Source organism: Culex quinquefasciatus, chromosome 3 (genome assembly GCF_015732765.1).
Source record: "Culex quinquefasciatus strain JHB chromosome 3, VPISU_Cqui_1.0_pri_paternal, whole genome shotgun sequence".
NCBI lineage: Eukaryota > Metazoa > Arthropoda > Insecta > Diptera > Culicidae > Culex > Culex quinquefasciatus.
Genome location: NC_051863.1, coordinates 162,426,381 through 162,442,895, shown reverse-complemented (window position 1 = coordinate 162,442,895; position 16,515 = coordinate 162,426,381). Strand labels below are relative to the sequence as shown.

Below are 16,515 nucleotides of genomic sequence, written 5' to 3'. Positions count from 1 at the left end.
CGCCATAAAACTGAATGGTTCGTTCTGCCCGGTTAGTGAGGGTCAATCAAATGGCCAAGCGTTCGGCGAAAAAAAGGGGTAACATAATTACGATGGTTTTATGATCCTGTCGGTCTCTCCCACAACTTTGGATCACGTTGCGTTCGACAATTGGTCCGACCGAGTCGGTGCTAATGTGGTCAGGATTTTATTGGATCTAATTAACAGATCTTTAAAGTCATTAGGTTCTCGATGACAGTGCTTGAGGTCGAGCAAGTGGTTGTAAAAGTAGTCTGCTTAAGTTATTTGATGTAGGAAGGTAATCTACTATAAGTAGTCTGATACATTAACCTTTTCTGATGAAATTTTTAGTTAGCTATATGAATAAATAAAAAGTTGAATAAATACTTGAAAGGTGAGGTTGTTTTTTAACTATTTAACATTTTGAAATGATTTTATATTTTGTGCATGTATATGATTACATCTAAATAAGTAATTGTTTGTGTCTGTAAAATGAAATTTTGTGATTTTCTACAAGTATGTAACCCCTTAATGAATTTCTAAAATTTACTTAAACCTTCCAAATTATGTTTAGTTTTCAAGCTTCCTCTTAGTATATATTTTTAATAAGTTTCAAAGTATCAATACTAAAAAAATTGTTTAAGCATTCAGATTTTTATAATTTGCAATGGGTATCAAACGATTCGAAATTTTGCATGCATTTTCACTGTTCTAGATTTTTTTGAATGAAACACTAAAATTTTCACAAAATACCGTATTTTCAAAAAAAAACTCAAGTTTTTATAATTCGCAATCACACAATTCGAAACTTTACATGTATTTTATCTGTTTTAGAGTTTTTTGTCTTAAATACTCGAATTTTCAAAAAATAACGTATTTTCTCGAAAATGCTTAATTTTTTATAATTTGCAATATGGGTATCAAATGATTCGAAATTTTGCATGCATTTTAACTGTTTCAGAGTTTTTTGAATGATAAAAGCAGGTAAAATTTTGCATCATTTGATACCCATATTGCAAATCATGAAAATTTTAGTACTTATAAAAAATATGAGTAATTTTTCATTTTTTATTATATTTTTTCAAATTTGTTTTAGTCTGGCTCAACTCTTCAACTTGAGTATTTCATTCAAAAAACTCTAAATCAGTGAAAATACATGCAAAATTTGGAATCGATTGGTATCCATATTGCGATTTTTTAAAAATTTGACTTTTTTCGAGAAAATACGGAATTTTGTGAAAGTTTTAGTATTTCATAAAAAAAAACTTTAAAACTATAACACTTTCAAAAAAATACAGTATTTTGTGATTTTTTGAGTATTTATACTTTGAAACTTATTATGTTATAACAAAATATTTAATAAAAGGAAGCTTGAAAATTTAACATAATTTGGTTGGTTTTAGTCAATTTTAGAAATATTTTAAATAAAATTTATTGTCCGTTAGCGTCGGTAAAATTATCACTGATAGAATTATCGAAACAAAAATAACGATAACAATAGATTATCGTTTTCGTCCCGACGATAACGGTAACCGTTATCGTTATCGTTAGACGAGAATATTATCGACTATAATTCTACCGATTAACAACCTTGATAGCAAACAATCTGTCGAGTTCAGAAATTTATTTCAGTTAAAGAGGAGTTTCGTTGTCCTAAAACATACTCACTACACAGTAAAATAACATCTGGTAATATTACATCTGGGAATGAGTACATTTTTTTAAATTCACCACAGTTTCGTTGTAATGCCACTTTTTCAGTAATACTAAACTTTCCAATTTAACACACTTCCAATGTTACACAATTTCAATAAAGAAACAACCAATAAAAGTGATTTAATTTTGAAATGTGAAATCCAATTTTCAATTAAAAAGTACCTTTTTAAACATTAAATTAAAAGGAATAATGCTCTGCGAAATCGGTTGGTTTTTTACATTTTATTTTTTGCACATTTTTTTTAAATTGGCACAAACTTTGTATGGTCCTTTCATATGTCTAAAGAAGCCATTTTGTGTTTTTGGTGCACCCAAACAAGTTTCCATACAATTTAGATAGCGGTATATTAGGGTGCCCAGAAATAAATGAATGAATTTTCTGCTCAGGAAAATCAACAAAATTTGCTGAAGACACCAGGAATATTACACAGTAAAAAAAATCATGATAATGTTAGATCTGGAAGGGGTACATATTTTATGTCTGAAAATGTTTAATTTTACTTCTTTTTTGAAGTAATTTAAATTTTTCAGTATTAATTGAGGTAAAATTACATTATAAAATATTATCATAATCAATACACTTTCCAAATATTCAAAATATTTTTTTACAAAACACAGCTAAAAAATTAGTAATCCGGCTGCGTGTAAAAGGCCTGGGTGTAAATGAAAATTGCATTATTTTATGTAATTTTACACCCTGAAATATGTAACCCGTCAGTATAGGGGGATGGCGTCGCTATTTTTAGACCACATTTTCCACTTTTTCTCATCGAAACCGACTACTTTATCGACTTCATTTTGCTGGGCGAGATAGGACGCCGTCTATTTTTAGACGATGACTCAGCACTTTTACACTCTTGCGCTTAAAAAAAACAGGTGGCAGCACGATGTAACGCCACGTCCCTATAGGAAACCTACTTGACCGATATGTCAAGCTGATACATGCGTTTATCCTTACAACGTTTCATCGGTCTGATGGCCGAGTGGGCTAAGGCGCCGGTCCTTACTGTTGGGGCTGGGTTTGAATCCCGTCGATTGCATTTTTTTTTTGTTTTTGCAAAAATTGTACATGCAGTGTGTAATATTAAGTGTTTATTTTGACGAAGGTGATGTGCATGCTTTTGCATGCAATTTTACCATCGGATTTTTTGCTGTGAAATAAGATTGGACATGGTGACATTTTGAGTTCGGAAGAATTGATTTTACATAAATTCCTTCAACAGTGTTAAAGTTTCTGCACCAGGAAACAGTCCAACCGGACCAGACGAACACAAAAAAATGAGGATAAATATCAACCAGCCGACATAACATCGTAAAATCTGCCGCCAGTCAATAAACTAGAAGAGTACCCCAGCACTATTTATGGTAACAATCAGTCTATTGGTCCAAGTTAAAAAAAAATGTGTTTTTTAATTTGAAAAAAAAAAAATATTAACTATCAATGAGTAATTCTCGCTGAAAGTGGACCACTATTTACACAAGGTGCTCAAAAATCAAATGCAATGTACTTTTCCAATAGCCCCCACCAAGTTATGAACGAAACCATGTTTGGTTGGTTGAATTTGTCCTCACCTCGGCGCCACGAAGCTAAAACATTTTTTTTATTGGTAATTTTTTGACTTAGGCGCGCCTACAAAATTGCTAATAACTTTGCAAAACTTCAACGAACCCTTGATGTTTAGGGGTGTTTTGGAAAGGAAATGGCCAGAGCTTTCGAATGAACTTGTCAGAAAAATACCGTTCCATACATTTTTTAGCCACAAAACACCAATGTATTTTTAAAAGTCATCTTTGAAGGCCGGCGCCCCGCTTTATCGAAAAACTGACAAATCCATTCGAAAGCTGAGACGATTTCACATAAAGGACCAATAAATCTAAGGTGTATGTTCCTCCTATCTTTTTTAATCTAATTTTGATTCTGCGAGCACAGCGCTCCGTTCGCATTTCGGGCACCCAAAATGTTGCAATTTGCTTGCCCCATTTTAAGGTTTTGTCAAAAAAATATAGGTGCTCACTTTTTAAATGATAGTTTATTGTCAAGGATCGAAATGCACTTTCGATAATTTACCAATATTTATGTTTTTGGTTCTTCCAGGCAATTTAATGTCGAAAAATTGTTTTTTTTTTGCTTTTTTGTAAAATGCTCACTTACAATTGGGTGGACTTTTTTCAGTAGAACTAATGAATGTAGCATGTAGGAAATTTCACTACGAACATTTTTCTCTAAAAGAAAACGTAATTCCGATACTCCAGTGCCAAGATATTTTAGTTTTAGTGAGAAAAAAGTGCCAATTTACAAATTTCTCGGAATCAAAAGCACGGCCTATTATTTACATGCGGCATATGTTTTGGAGGCCAGAGTATGGTTTCTTATAGTTATTTTGGTCGCTGAATTCGGATCTGGAATCAAATTTCAGATTAACAGTGAACCGTGATATTTTAGCCACGCTCAAATATTATTTGCGTGTATTCCCCATAGCCACTTAGGGATCGGCAGCCGAAGCCGCTAACCACCGCGCCACGAGGCCTCTCAAAACAATCAGAAGTTGAAAAAAAACAATCTCCATAAAACATCCGTGAGTAAAATACCAATTAAAGGTGAGCGAAAGATGAAATATGACCGAATTCACTAGCGATCAAAATTACAGCATATTACCGCAAATAACTTTTGGGCGTTGCTCCAAATTTAACAGTTAATCTGAAATTTGATTCCAGATCCGAATTCAGCGACCAAAATAACTATAAGAAACCATACTCTGGCCTCCAAAACATATGCCGCATGTAAATAATAGGCCGTGCTTTTTGATTCCGAGAAATTTGTAAAATTGGCACTTTTTTTTCTCACTAAAACTAAAATATCTTGGCACTGGAGTATCGGAATTACGTTTTCTTTTAGAGAAAAATGTTCGTAGTGAAATTTCCTACATGCTACATTCATTAGTTCTACTGAAAAAAGTCCACCCAATTGTAAGTGAGCATTTTACAAAAAAAGCAAAAAAAAAAACATTTTTCGACATTAAATTGCCTGGAAGAACCCAAAAACATAAATATTGGTAAATTATCGAAAGTGCATTTCGATCCTTGGACAATAAACTATCATTTAAAAAGTGAGCACCTATATTTTTTTGACAAAACCTTAAAATGGGGCAAGCAAATTGCAACATTTTGGGTGCCTGAAATGCGAACGGAGCGCTGTGCTCGCAGAATCAAAATTAGATTAAAAAGATAGGAGGAACATACACCTTAGATTTATTGGTCCTTTATGTGAAATCGTCTCAGCTTTCGAATGGATTTGTCAGTTTTTCGATAAAGGGGCGCCGGCCTTCAAAAATGACTTTAAAAATACATTGGTGTTTTGTGGCTAAAAAATGTATGGAACGGTATTTTTCTGACAAGTTCATTCGAAAGCTCTGGCCATTTCCTTTCCAAAACACCCCTAAACATCAAGGGTTCGTTGAAGTTTTGCAAAGTTATTAGCAATTTTGTAGGCGCGCCTAAGTCAAAAAATTACCAATAAAAAAAAAATGTTTTAGCTTCGTGGCGCCGAGGTGAGGACAAATTCAACCAACCAAACATGGTTTCGTTCATAACTTGGTGGGGGCTATTGGAAAAGTACATTGCATTTGATTTTTGAGCACCTTGTGTAAATAGTGGTCCACTTTCAGCGAGAATTACTCAATAACAGTTTTCAACCAATATGTCTAAATAAGTTCTCAGATATAGTTCCAAAATTCCTTAATTTACCCTCTCATAACATCAAACGTTTGGAATCAAAACAAAAACCGACAATTAACCCACATATTGCTTTTTATTACCGGAGTGTATTTTTTTCTCTCCTAACCCGTCGCTAGTCCCACCTTTTGCATGTTTTTATTGATATAGCCTCAAATGTAGATACAGGTTTGTGTGCCCCCCGAAGTCGGGCCAAATTCGTTCTGACGTTCATTCGCCGGTTGACAGATGGGGCGGCGCCCTGAGGGGAATACAGAGAAGCGCGGTCAAAAGGTGGCGTCTACTCAATTTTGGGTTAGGCAAGGTTAGTGCGCTGCTAACCTTTTGACATGTTTTAGTTTTTGTTTTGTTGGTGATCGCCTCTTTTGGGGGGGTTTGTTTTGTTTCCTCGAAGGAACCGGTGCCTGCACTAATGGTAGCCGACTGGTTTTTTTATGGCCGTTGATTGCAGAGGGTACTTAAATGGACTGGAAGGTTGTTGGTTCTATGGTTTTGTTTATGGTTTTGGGCTTTTCTAGCAATTTTTCAAATTTCATCAACTTTTTATTGATTTTAAGTCTAAAAACTTGTCTATAAATCACCTTCAGTTTTTGTACTATGACAGCAAACTGCACCCAAAACCATAATCTGAACACCAAAATCTAATTTTGCTATCGTGCCGTTCTCAAATATGCTTAATTTCGAGCTCAAAAGAAAGGGATGCAACGAGTTTACCATATTTGGCGCTGCAATCTGCATTTTCCCATAAATCATAATTTGCATAGAACAATATCAGCTTTTGTATTGGTATATCTCGAGGGTCACATTTCAAAATCGTTTATGAGACGAAATTGTTTATTTTTTGCTTTTTATATAGTTTTAAATAATGTTGTATCAACCAGTCTCGGAATTAATCATGTTTAAATTTTATTATGAAATATCCATGAGCCAATTCACAATTCTTCTACCCGAGCAGACGGAAATAACTTGGGAAGGTCAGTTTTTGATATTGTGAGAAGATCGAAATATGTTATTGGGATGATCGGATTAGTTGTTAAAATAACAAAAATCAATAACAAAGATTTGTTCGAAGAATAACTTAAACTGTTATTATGTTGTTATTGCAATAACAAACCAATAACACAGAAGGAATCATGAAGGAATAACAAGATTTGTTATTTTGTGCGGAGAGGTGGAGCAGCATAATAACAAAAATGTTATTGAACTGGTATGTCTCCATAACAAAAAAAGTTATTGTTTTGGTTTATTTGTAATTTGCAAATAAACCTGCAGTTGCCATAACTCCTCTGTACTAGTCAGGGCTGCAGAGTCGGGTACCTCCAAGCGACTTTGAATCCATACTTTGAAGACAGCTCCGACTCTGGATGCAGGATATGACGTCAACGACGACTTCAGCTCTCTAAAAATACCCGACTTCACGGATTCCGACTCCAAGTAAAAGTTGCTGAAAATTTGCTGAATCCGATGCAGTCTCCGAGGTTTCACTCCAGCTCGAACTTCAACGTCAGCTCCGACTTCCTGGCTCTGTGAAAATAATAACAGTTTTTGTTACTCACACATCAAAAATTCTCATTAAATAAATCAATTCCGTTAGGGAATATAACAAAATTTAAAAAAAATTAACTCTAAAAAGTTAATTTTATCGGAATAATTTTAGCTTGAAACCCCATTTCATGGTGAAATAAATGACCCCGATAAAATTGGTCAAAATTATTTCATAGTTCTAGCCAATTTTAGTAAAATCCCTTAGGGGGTATATCAAATAATTAAAAAAAATCAACTTTCAAAATTTCTACTTTTCAGAATAATTTTAGCTTAAGGACCCCATTTCATGGCCAAAATAATTACCCTGACGAAATTGGTCAAAATTATCCCATAGTTCTAGCCAATTTTAGCAAAGTCCCTTAGGGGTTATATCAAATAATTTAAAAAATCATCTTTCAAAATTTCAACTGTTTAGAATAATTTTAGCTTAAGGACCCCATTTCATGGCCAAAATAATGACCCTGGCGAAATTGGTCAAAATTATCCCATAGTTCTAGCCAAATTTAGCAAAGTCCCTTAGGGGGTATATCAAATAATTAAAAAAATCAACTTTCAGAATTTCAACTTTTTAGAATAATATTAGCTTAAGGACCCCATTTCATGGCCAAAATAATGACCCCGACGAAATTGGTCAAAATTATCCCAAAGATCTAAACATATTTAACAAAAGATAAAATAATAACAGATTGTGTTATGGACACTTAATAACTTTTCCATTTGTGCGATTTGTGGTAATTTTATTTCGAAGTCAGTATACCGAACGAATAACAAATTTTGTTATTAGGAGAGTTTTTGGAATGTATAACATTTCCTCTTATTAGCGTGTTATTAAACATTTTCAATAGAATATCACTTCAATACCAAATTTTGTTATTTTATCAGAAACTGTTATTATTTTTTCTTCTTGAAGTTGAACTTCAGGATAAAATAATAACACTTTTTGTTATTTTAACAGGATTTGTAATTGAAATATTATTAATTTTGTTATTACCGTCTGCCCGGGTACCCATTTTGTATGAATTTGGCACATTGCAAACTCCTCACATAATAACAACAAAAACAAGGCGAGAAGGGTGCAGGGGCTTTCCAATCTATCGGCAAACTGCCTCCAGTAATGGTGGTTGGAAAGTGGCTTGAAAAAGAGTCGACCCCCCGCTAATGGCATCAATTCATGATTTGCGGATAATTTTCCATTTTTGGTGTTAGGGTTGGTTGAAAAACGATAACGATCGATAACGGGACTGAAAGTACACCGGTCCCAAATTACATCGTAAAAATTTAATAAACCCACTCTTGATCGGTGAGCGCGTTTTGGTAGGTGGGCCCTATTAAGGGTCGCTGTGAACGGTGGGTGGACAGTTTTGGACAATTAATTGAATTTTATGGGGACTGGTGGGGCGTTTGTATATGACGCTGGATGGACTTGGTTGAAGTGGAAAATAGAATTTGATTAGGCCGGTCGGTAATGCGATTTTCCAGTCGCTTTTCAGCATCGTTGGACTCCGGTGCAGTGGAATAATGTTCGTTGAGCAGTTTGGTAGAATGATTTAGGAATAATTTCATCACTAAGCATAATCTTAGTTCAAGATTTTTAGAACAACTATTCGTTGTTTGAAGATTTCTTCTTAAATTAAACTACTAGAAAAATAACTTTTACCTTGCTTTACAATATCTACTTCTACTTTTCAACATCAGCAACGAAGAAGTGCAGATGAAACCATAATTGATACTTTTGAAAACTAGTAGCAGGAAAACAAAGAAGAAATTTATTCGTTACTAAACTACACTACACCAAACAAATTATGGTTAGATGGATCCATTCTCTATCGAAAACCGCAGAAAGGAAAACCGATTTCAGCTTTAGTTTTTTTTAATTAAATGAGAAACATAAACTTTTGTTAGCGCTTGAAAAGTACGCAATTTCTTGTATCTAGTTGAGAAATATGATGCTGATGTACCTGGAAGCTTGATTGAAAAGTTTTGCTTATTCTGTGAACTTTTCCTTCGCAAAAGTTGTTCCCTCACCATCACCTTCTTTTTTCAGGAAATGAAGTAGTTTTCAGTTGAATTTTAACCCATGCATAAAAATATCAAATTTTTAATAAAACTCCAACCTCCCCACCGCACGGATCATCTAATTTCATCCTAATATTTACACGTCATAACGTGCCACCGAACAACGTCTCCGACGACGTCGGTGCATGTTTCGCCAGCTAATTAGAACGTGAGAAGACAAGTGTACACACCCACTTACTGGTTGGTTGGTTGAAAACTGAACCCTTTTCGCAACAGAACGCCACTTGACTTTGAAAAATTTGCGGAGATTGGACACTTTATTAATATGTGATTAAAAAATTTTATTCGCATTTTACGAAGACTTAAAAATTTAAACTTCATTTAAACTATTTCAAATAACTTGAAAACTGAAGATCTACCCAAGCTAGATAGAACAAATCGGTTATGAAAAATGACACCACATCTACCCCTTCATGCAAATCTTGGCTAAGATCAGTACTTGCAACTCAGGTTCAGGTTTTGAGGTCGTCGTCATAGTCGGCGCGTGGCTAATACCTGTGTTTAACGAGATATTAAAGTGCTCTAAAAGAGTGGCATAAGCTGAGTTGGAAAGGGTAGATTGGGAGGAAACTGTGTTGAGTTGTAGCACTTGTTTGCATTTTTCTTTCTATTCCAAGTTTAACACTTAACTTTTATCATTTAAATTTTAGCGGAGTCAGCAGAAAAAAATGTTGTCTCTCGACTCTAGCCGCGGTCGAGGAAGGTTAAAAAAATGAAAAAAATATAAAAAATTATTAAAAAAAATAGAATTTCAAAATTTCTATTCAAAAATGGTTGGAAAATGCATAGTACATTCGTTCAATTGATTTGCAATCATAAGTTTAAAAAAATATAAAAATTTTCAAAAATAAATTTGTGAAACAAGGTTGTGAACGATAAAATTATCAATGTTCGATAACGATCACAATAGTTCTATCGTTATCATCGGGACGATAACGATAATTCATCGTTATCGTTATCGTCATTGAGCAATTCCATGCCAAATAGGGAATCGGTTGTACCCGACCCTCTCCGATTTCAATGAAACTTTGTAGACATGTTATCCTGTTGACCATTGTCCTAAGTCCAATCCTTGTAAAGTTACAGCGGTTTTAAAAGTAAAAATGTTGAAAAAATAGGTTTTTTGATGGTTTTTGGCAATTTCTATATGACAGACTTAATTTTCAGTCTCGTAAATATTTTTACCGGAAAGCTCGTCCAATTTCCCATAAGTTTGTCTTTGACCACATTTCAATTGGATGTATGGGCTTACAGATATAAGCTAACTTACTATCCAGGTTACTATACTACACTGAAAAAATATGATGTTTTCAATTATGAGCAATGTAATTAGCTTATATCTGCAAGCTCATACATCCAATTTAAATGTTGTCAAAGACAAACTTATGGGAAATTTGACGAGCTTTCCGGTAAAAATATTTACGAGACTGAAAAATTAAGTCTGTCATTTAGAAATTGCCAAAAACCATCAATAAACCTATTTTTTCAACATTTTTACTTTTAAAACCGCTGTAACTTTACAAGGATTGGACTTAGGACAATGGTCAATATGGAGACTTTTATGTAAAATTGTCTGGAGAATCGATTCCCGTATTCGGTTTTTGAAAATTTTGACGTTTAGAGCACTTTTCAAAAATACAGTTTCAGTAAATGATGTTTGTATTTTTTTAGGTGAGTTGCTCCATCCTGCATTTTTCGTTTGTCTTTTTTAACATCTTAGGCTATCTTCACAAAAATTTTGAACGAAAAAAAATCGTAGGCTCCCCCTCAAATTTGACTTTTAAACTTAAAAATCAAAAATGTCATAAAAGTTGGGTGTTTTTTTTCTTTCAGTGTATTTTTATCGAAAAGCCCGTCAAATTTCCTACAAGTTTGTCTTTGACCACTTTTTGATACGATGCAACGGCTTCGAGATACAGAAATATTTAAATTCCGAATTACAAAAATATTTAAAACACTTACACCCTTCTCAAATGTCATTATCGTGTGGAACTGGCTCCATATACACAAAAATGGCTTATATAAGCGTAGGATAACATGTCTACAAAGTTTCATTGAAATCGGAGAGGGTCGAGAAAAAAGTACCTGAAAAATTCCTGTTTTGGGCTGGAATTGCTCCATTCCGATACTTCTATCGGCGATAACGGACGATAACTTATATTAAATATTTTTCTAAAATTGACTTAAACCAACCAAGTTATGTTGAATTTTCAAGCTTCCTCTAAGTAAATATTTTATTGATCTAATGGTAAGTTTAAAAGTATAAATTAAAAAAAAATCACCAAATGCTATATTTTTTTAAAGTACTCAATTTTTTTAATGTTGCACTGTTTTAGAGTATTTTGAATGAAATATAATTTTTTTTTATAAAATATCGAATTATCTCGAAAATACTCAAATTTTTATGTTTCGCAATATATGGGTATCAAATGATTTGCAGTTTTGCATTTATTTTAACTGTTTTAGAGGTTATATTTTTTTTTTGAAATTCTAAAATTTTCTCAAAATACTGTTTTTTTCGAAAATACTCAATTTTTTATATTATCAAAAGATTCAAAATTTTGCATGAATTTTATCTGTTTATAGTTATTTGAATAAAATACTAAAATTTTCTCAAATGACTATATTTTCTTGAAAATACTTGAATTATAATAATTTACAATATGGGTATGAAACGATTCGAAATTTTGAAAAGCAGGTAAAATGTCGCTTCGTTTGATACCGATAATACAAATCATAAAAATTTGAGTACTTTAAAAAATACGATATTTTTTGAAAATTTGAGTATTTTATTGATAAAAACTCTTAAACAGTGAAAATGCATGCATGATTTCTAATCGTTTTATACTTATTTCGTGAATCTTAAAAATTTTAGTATTTTCGAGAAAATACGGTATTTTGTGAAAATTTATGTATTGCATCTCAAAAACTTTAAATATTCAAAATACATGCAAAATTTCGAATCGTTTGATATCCATATTGCAAATGATGAAAATTTGAATATTTTTGAGAAAATACGGTATTTTTCGAAAAAATTAGTATTTTATCGAAAAAACTCTTAAACAGTGAAAATCCATCAAAAATTTCGAATAGTCTTCATTTTTTTTAAGTTTTGCAGGATTATAGCTTAACCTCAGTGAGGAAGGCAAAATAGTTCGTAAATATTCGAAAATCTTTTGAATTAATTGTCTGATCGATTTGTTATCTTCGGCAAAGTTGCAGTAGTGATGAGGGCTATTCAGAAAAAAAAAACAACACGGAAAAAATGCTGTCAAAGCAACATTTTTGGTATGTTTTAGGGGACAAAAAACACAACTTTTTGTCCATAGCGATGTATGGACAAAAAATTTGCTGCCGAGTTATATTTGTTTTTTTTTTGTAGAAAATAGAAATTTTAGTCAAACAATTTGGATTGGACATCTGGTTGAAACAGAAACATAAAAATTAAAGTTTTTTAAGTCTCATTAAGACATTAACAAAAAAAAAGAGCACGCAATTTAAACAACAACAAACACGTTTTGTTTGGCTGGCCATTCTGTGTTTGGTTGAATTTGGTAGCTGGAGTTCCGAGTTATAATTACAAATGTTTACGGCAGTCGGGCTTGTACGTGTGTCAAACGCGTTCTGACCTGAAATCCCTTTGGCCCAGTTGTCGCACTCACATCAATTCTCAGGGTGTCTAAAGTTTTTTCGGTTTTTATTGTCAACTCAACAGCCGTCGAGGCAGTTAGCGAGCTTAACGCGGACTTGTCAATACCTCGTACAGCAGCTTTGTTGAGCCCGTGGTCACTGAAGCATCCCGAAGGGAAACATTTCCCTATTTTTTTTTAACAAAAATTTGTTGATTTTTAGTGTGATAAGGAAATTAAGATCTTTCCAAAAGATTTTATATTTTTGGGACAGTCAGTCATATAAAAAATAGCGCATGTTTTTTTGTCTACTCTGTTAGAGGCTGTATTTCACCGATTACAAGTATGTTTTTTTGAATTTTTATCGCTGCTTTGAATTTCAGAAAGATAATTAAACATATTGGCTCATATTAACATACTACCCCTCAGTCAAAGAGATGATTCTGTAATTTGAGTGGCACATCAAATACGCTGGGATAAACCCAAGACTGCTCTGGGCTAGATATACCATATTACTATCAACACTGCTGGATAGAACAGCTGCTTTATGATATTTTGTACCACTTTTTCCTTGCGAGCTGAGAGTCGCTCTCCTCCCCCCTTATCGCACCTTATCGCATCGTATATCCGAGCCCCAAGATCCAATCTCGCAGTCATCACACCGGTCCTGCTCATCGTGTCTGGCTCAGACAAGAAAACGAAGGTGTCACATTGTCTATCATCGTTCACGTCATTTGCAACTTTTATGAGTACTTTAAGCAAATTTTGTATTATTTTGAACGAGAGAAGGAGAATGCTGTAAACTCTGTCTGCCATTGACGGCTGAAGCCACTTTAGCTCTCCGGCATGCTCATTTTAACCTTTCAATGAACCCAAATAATTGCCAGAATAAATTTGAAAATAATTTGAATAATTTCCGCGGTGAAGTTGAAGCAAAATAAGGATCTTTCATCAAGGGTCTCGAATTTTGAAAGGATTTGGAAAATTCAAGATAAAAATTTGTAATTTTGATGATAATTTTTACATCAAAAAGAGTAATATGTCTGCGCTTGTCAGCGGCATGATCAACCTCCCACTGACACACTGGCACCGTCGTCGGCTAGTCGCTGTCAGAATCGTGACACCGGCATTAGCACCAATCAAATCAATCATCTGATTTAAGTATAACAAGTTCGGAATCAGTCAATTTTGTGCGCCACCTAAACTCTCTCGACATCAGCTCGTTTAGAGCTGATTTGATTTATGCAAAAGTCGGGGGTGAAAAAATAACGCAAATTTTCCGGCAACACTGCCACTGACGTTTGACGGACCTTTTTCTTTCGCGCCATTAAACGTGTCGACGGGCGATGGGGAAGGGGAAAATGTTGCCAACAAGGGGCACAGATTAAGGGAGGCAAGCGGTTCTTCTGAATGAATTTCGGGGGCTTCTCGAGTTGATTGATTGTTGCATTCATGCCACCTGACGAAATGCCCAGGCGGGATGACGATGGCGGGAGAAGGTGGGTGATGATGGCCACCCCGGCCGACCATCATTGTTGCTGGAACACTTTTGGAACGGGACGTAATGAATGGAAGTGGATGTGAGTGGATTATGGTGGCTCATTAATTAGGAGGAGCCACGAAAGCACACGCGCGCTAGTCGATGAACAATGATCGATCGGAACGGGAAGTGCTCGTTGGAGAAGGTCAACGGTAGATAATGGGGTTTAATTAATTGGTGGTATTTTTGTGGAATTCTGTATCGAATGATTGAACATCAACACGGCCCATTTAAAAAAGGCTGCTAATGAGTTCAAAATTGTTTCAAGCAATTGTACAAAAAATGGCGGTCCCAAAAAAAATTATGGGATAATTCTCCGACAACTCACACAGCAATTGCCCCTACCCCTCTTCGATTTGGGTGAACCTTTGTTAAAAGGTATTTTTGTCCTTGATCGAATTCTAATTTCAGCTCCATTTTTCGATATCTCGTGACGGAGGAGTGGTACAACCCCTTCCATTTTTGAACATTCGAAAAAATACGTCTTTTTTAATAATGTGTAGCCTGAAAAGGTGACGGTTTGGAAATTTGTTGTCAAAGAAACTTTTATGTCAAGTTGGACGCCTGATTTGACAGCGTGCTCAAAATAACAAAAAAAAAACGCATTCTACATAGAAAAAATTCAAGAATAGATTACAAAATTTTGCCATTTTTTGTTCCTGAACTGCAAAAAATTAGGCTTGTTATTTTATAAAAAATGTAATGTGCTTTTTGAATTCGTAAAATTTATTCATGAAATGTTTCAGTTAAGGCCATTACAAATATGTTTTAAGAACAAGTCTCTTTCAAAATTTCATATGACCTTAGAGGTAACGTTCTTATTAAACCGGATCACGGGATTTTTCCACAAAATTAAAAAAAAAATAAAAATATATTTTATCTGAAAATTTTGTTCTGGATATTCAGATTTGGTTGTGGAAATGGATGAACAGTTAAATACTTAGTAATCGATTGGAATTGTAAAGCATATTTTTTTTCAGCATTCATATGGCTTAAAATGAAAAATTGTTAAAATTTGAGTTTACAGAACCACAAAATGGTTAGCGCTTTAAATATTCAGAAATTCCATCTCAAATCAGGAATTTTTCTGGTACTTTTGTACCCGACCCTCTCCGATTTCAATGAAACTTTGTAGACATGTTATCCTAGGCCTATATGAGCCATTTTTGTGTATATGGAGCCAATTGTACTCGAAAATGACATTTGAGAAGGGCGTAAGAAATTTAAATATTTTTGTATTTTGTAATTTAAAAATTACTGTATCTCGAAGCCGTTGCGTCGTACCAAAAAGTGGTCAAGGACAAACTTGTAGGACATTCGACGGGCTTTTTGAAAAAAATACACTGAAGGAAAAATACACGCCACTTCTATGGGATTTTTAAATTTTTATGCTTAAAAGATAAATTTTAAGGTGAAGTCACGATTTTTTTTCGTTCAAAATTTTTGAGGAAATAGCCTAAGATGTTAGAAAAAGACTCAAGAAAAATGCAGTATGGTATGTCTCTCCTAAAAAAAAAAAAAAATAAAAAATCATTTACTAAAACTTTTTTTTTGAAAAGTGTAGACCAACGTCAAAATTTTCAAAAGCCGATAGTGGGAATCGATTCTCCAGACAATTTTACACAAAAGTCTCAATATTGACCATTGTAATATGTCCAATCCTTGCAAAGTAACAGCGGTTTTAAAAATAAAAATGTTGAAAAAACAGCTTTTTGGCAATTTCTTTATGACAGACTAGGTTTTTCAGTCTCGAAAATATTTTTACCGGAAAGCTCGTCCAATTTCCCGTAAGTTTGCCTTGACAGCTTGTCACCAGCTAACCAGACATGTATGAGACTTGGATAACAAAAGTTCACAACTCACCAGAAACGCTGTTTCCCGCACCACGAAGTCCAGTTGTTGAGGTTCGCGTCCGCTGAGCAGAAATTCCTAAGATCCTCTCCCCGTCTCCACACCAAGAACCGAAAAAGTAGAATATTTGCAGTGCACAATAAAATCATTAGTTATAATTTTTTCAAGTTTTATTTGGCCCAAAAGGGCGGAAAAATTCAGAAATACACAAGAATTTATCATGATTGGATCCATTTAATCGCACTCAAAGAGGCGCCTTCATCAGGCCGTTTTAAACGTACGGACAAGATGGTCATACTAAACCTATATTAGTGAATTAACCTAAGTGTAAATGTGTCAGTGTAAAAGTGTAAATCCCTCGACGCTGCTGTCTGCGGTACGGCGTTCTCACGCCCTCGTTCGTCGGCTTGGTCGTCCTGACCCGCC

General features: G+C 34.1%; 1 protein-coding gene across 4 annotated transcripts in view; it reads left to right on the top strand.

Moving 5' to 3' along the window:
• Window positions 1-16,515, top strand: part of LOC6037257 (high affinity cAMP-specific and IBMX-insensitive 3',5'-cyclic phosphodiesterase 8) — a 368,336-nt gene that overhangs the window by 22,423 nt on the left and 329,398 nt on the right. The window lies entirely within an intron of this gene.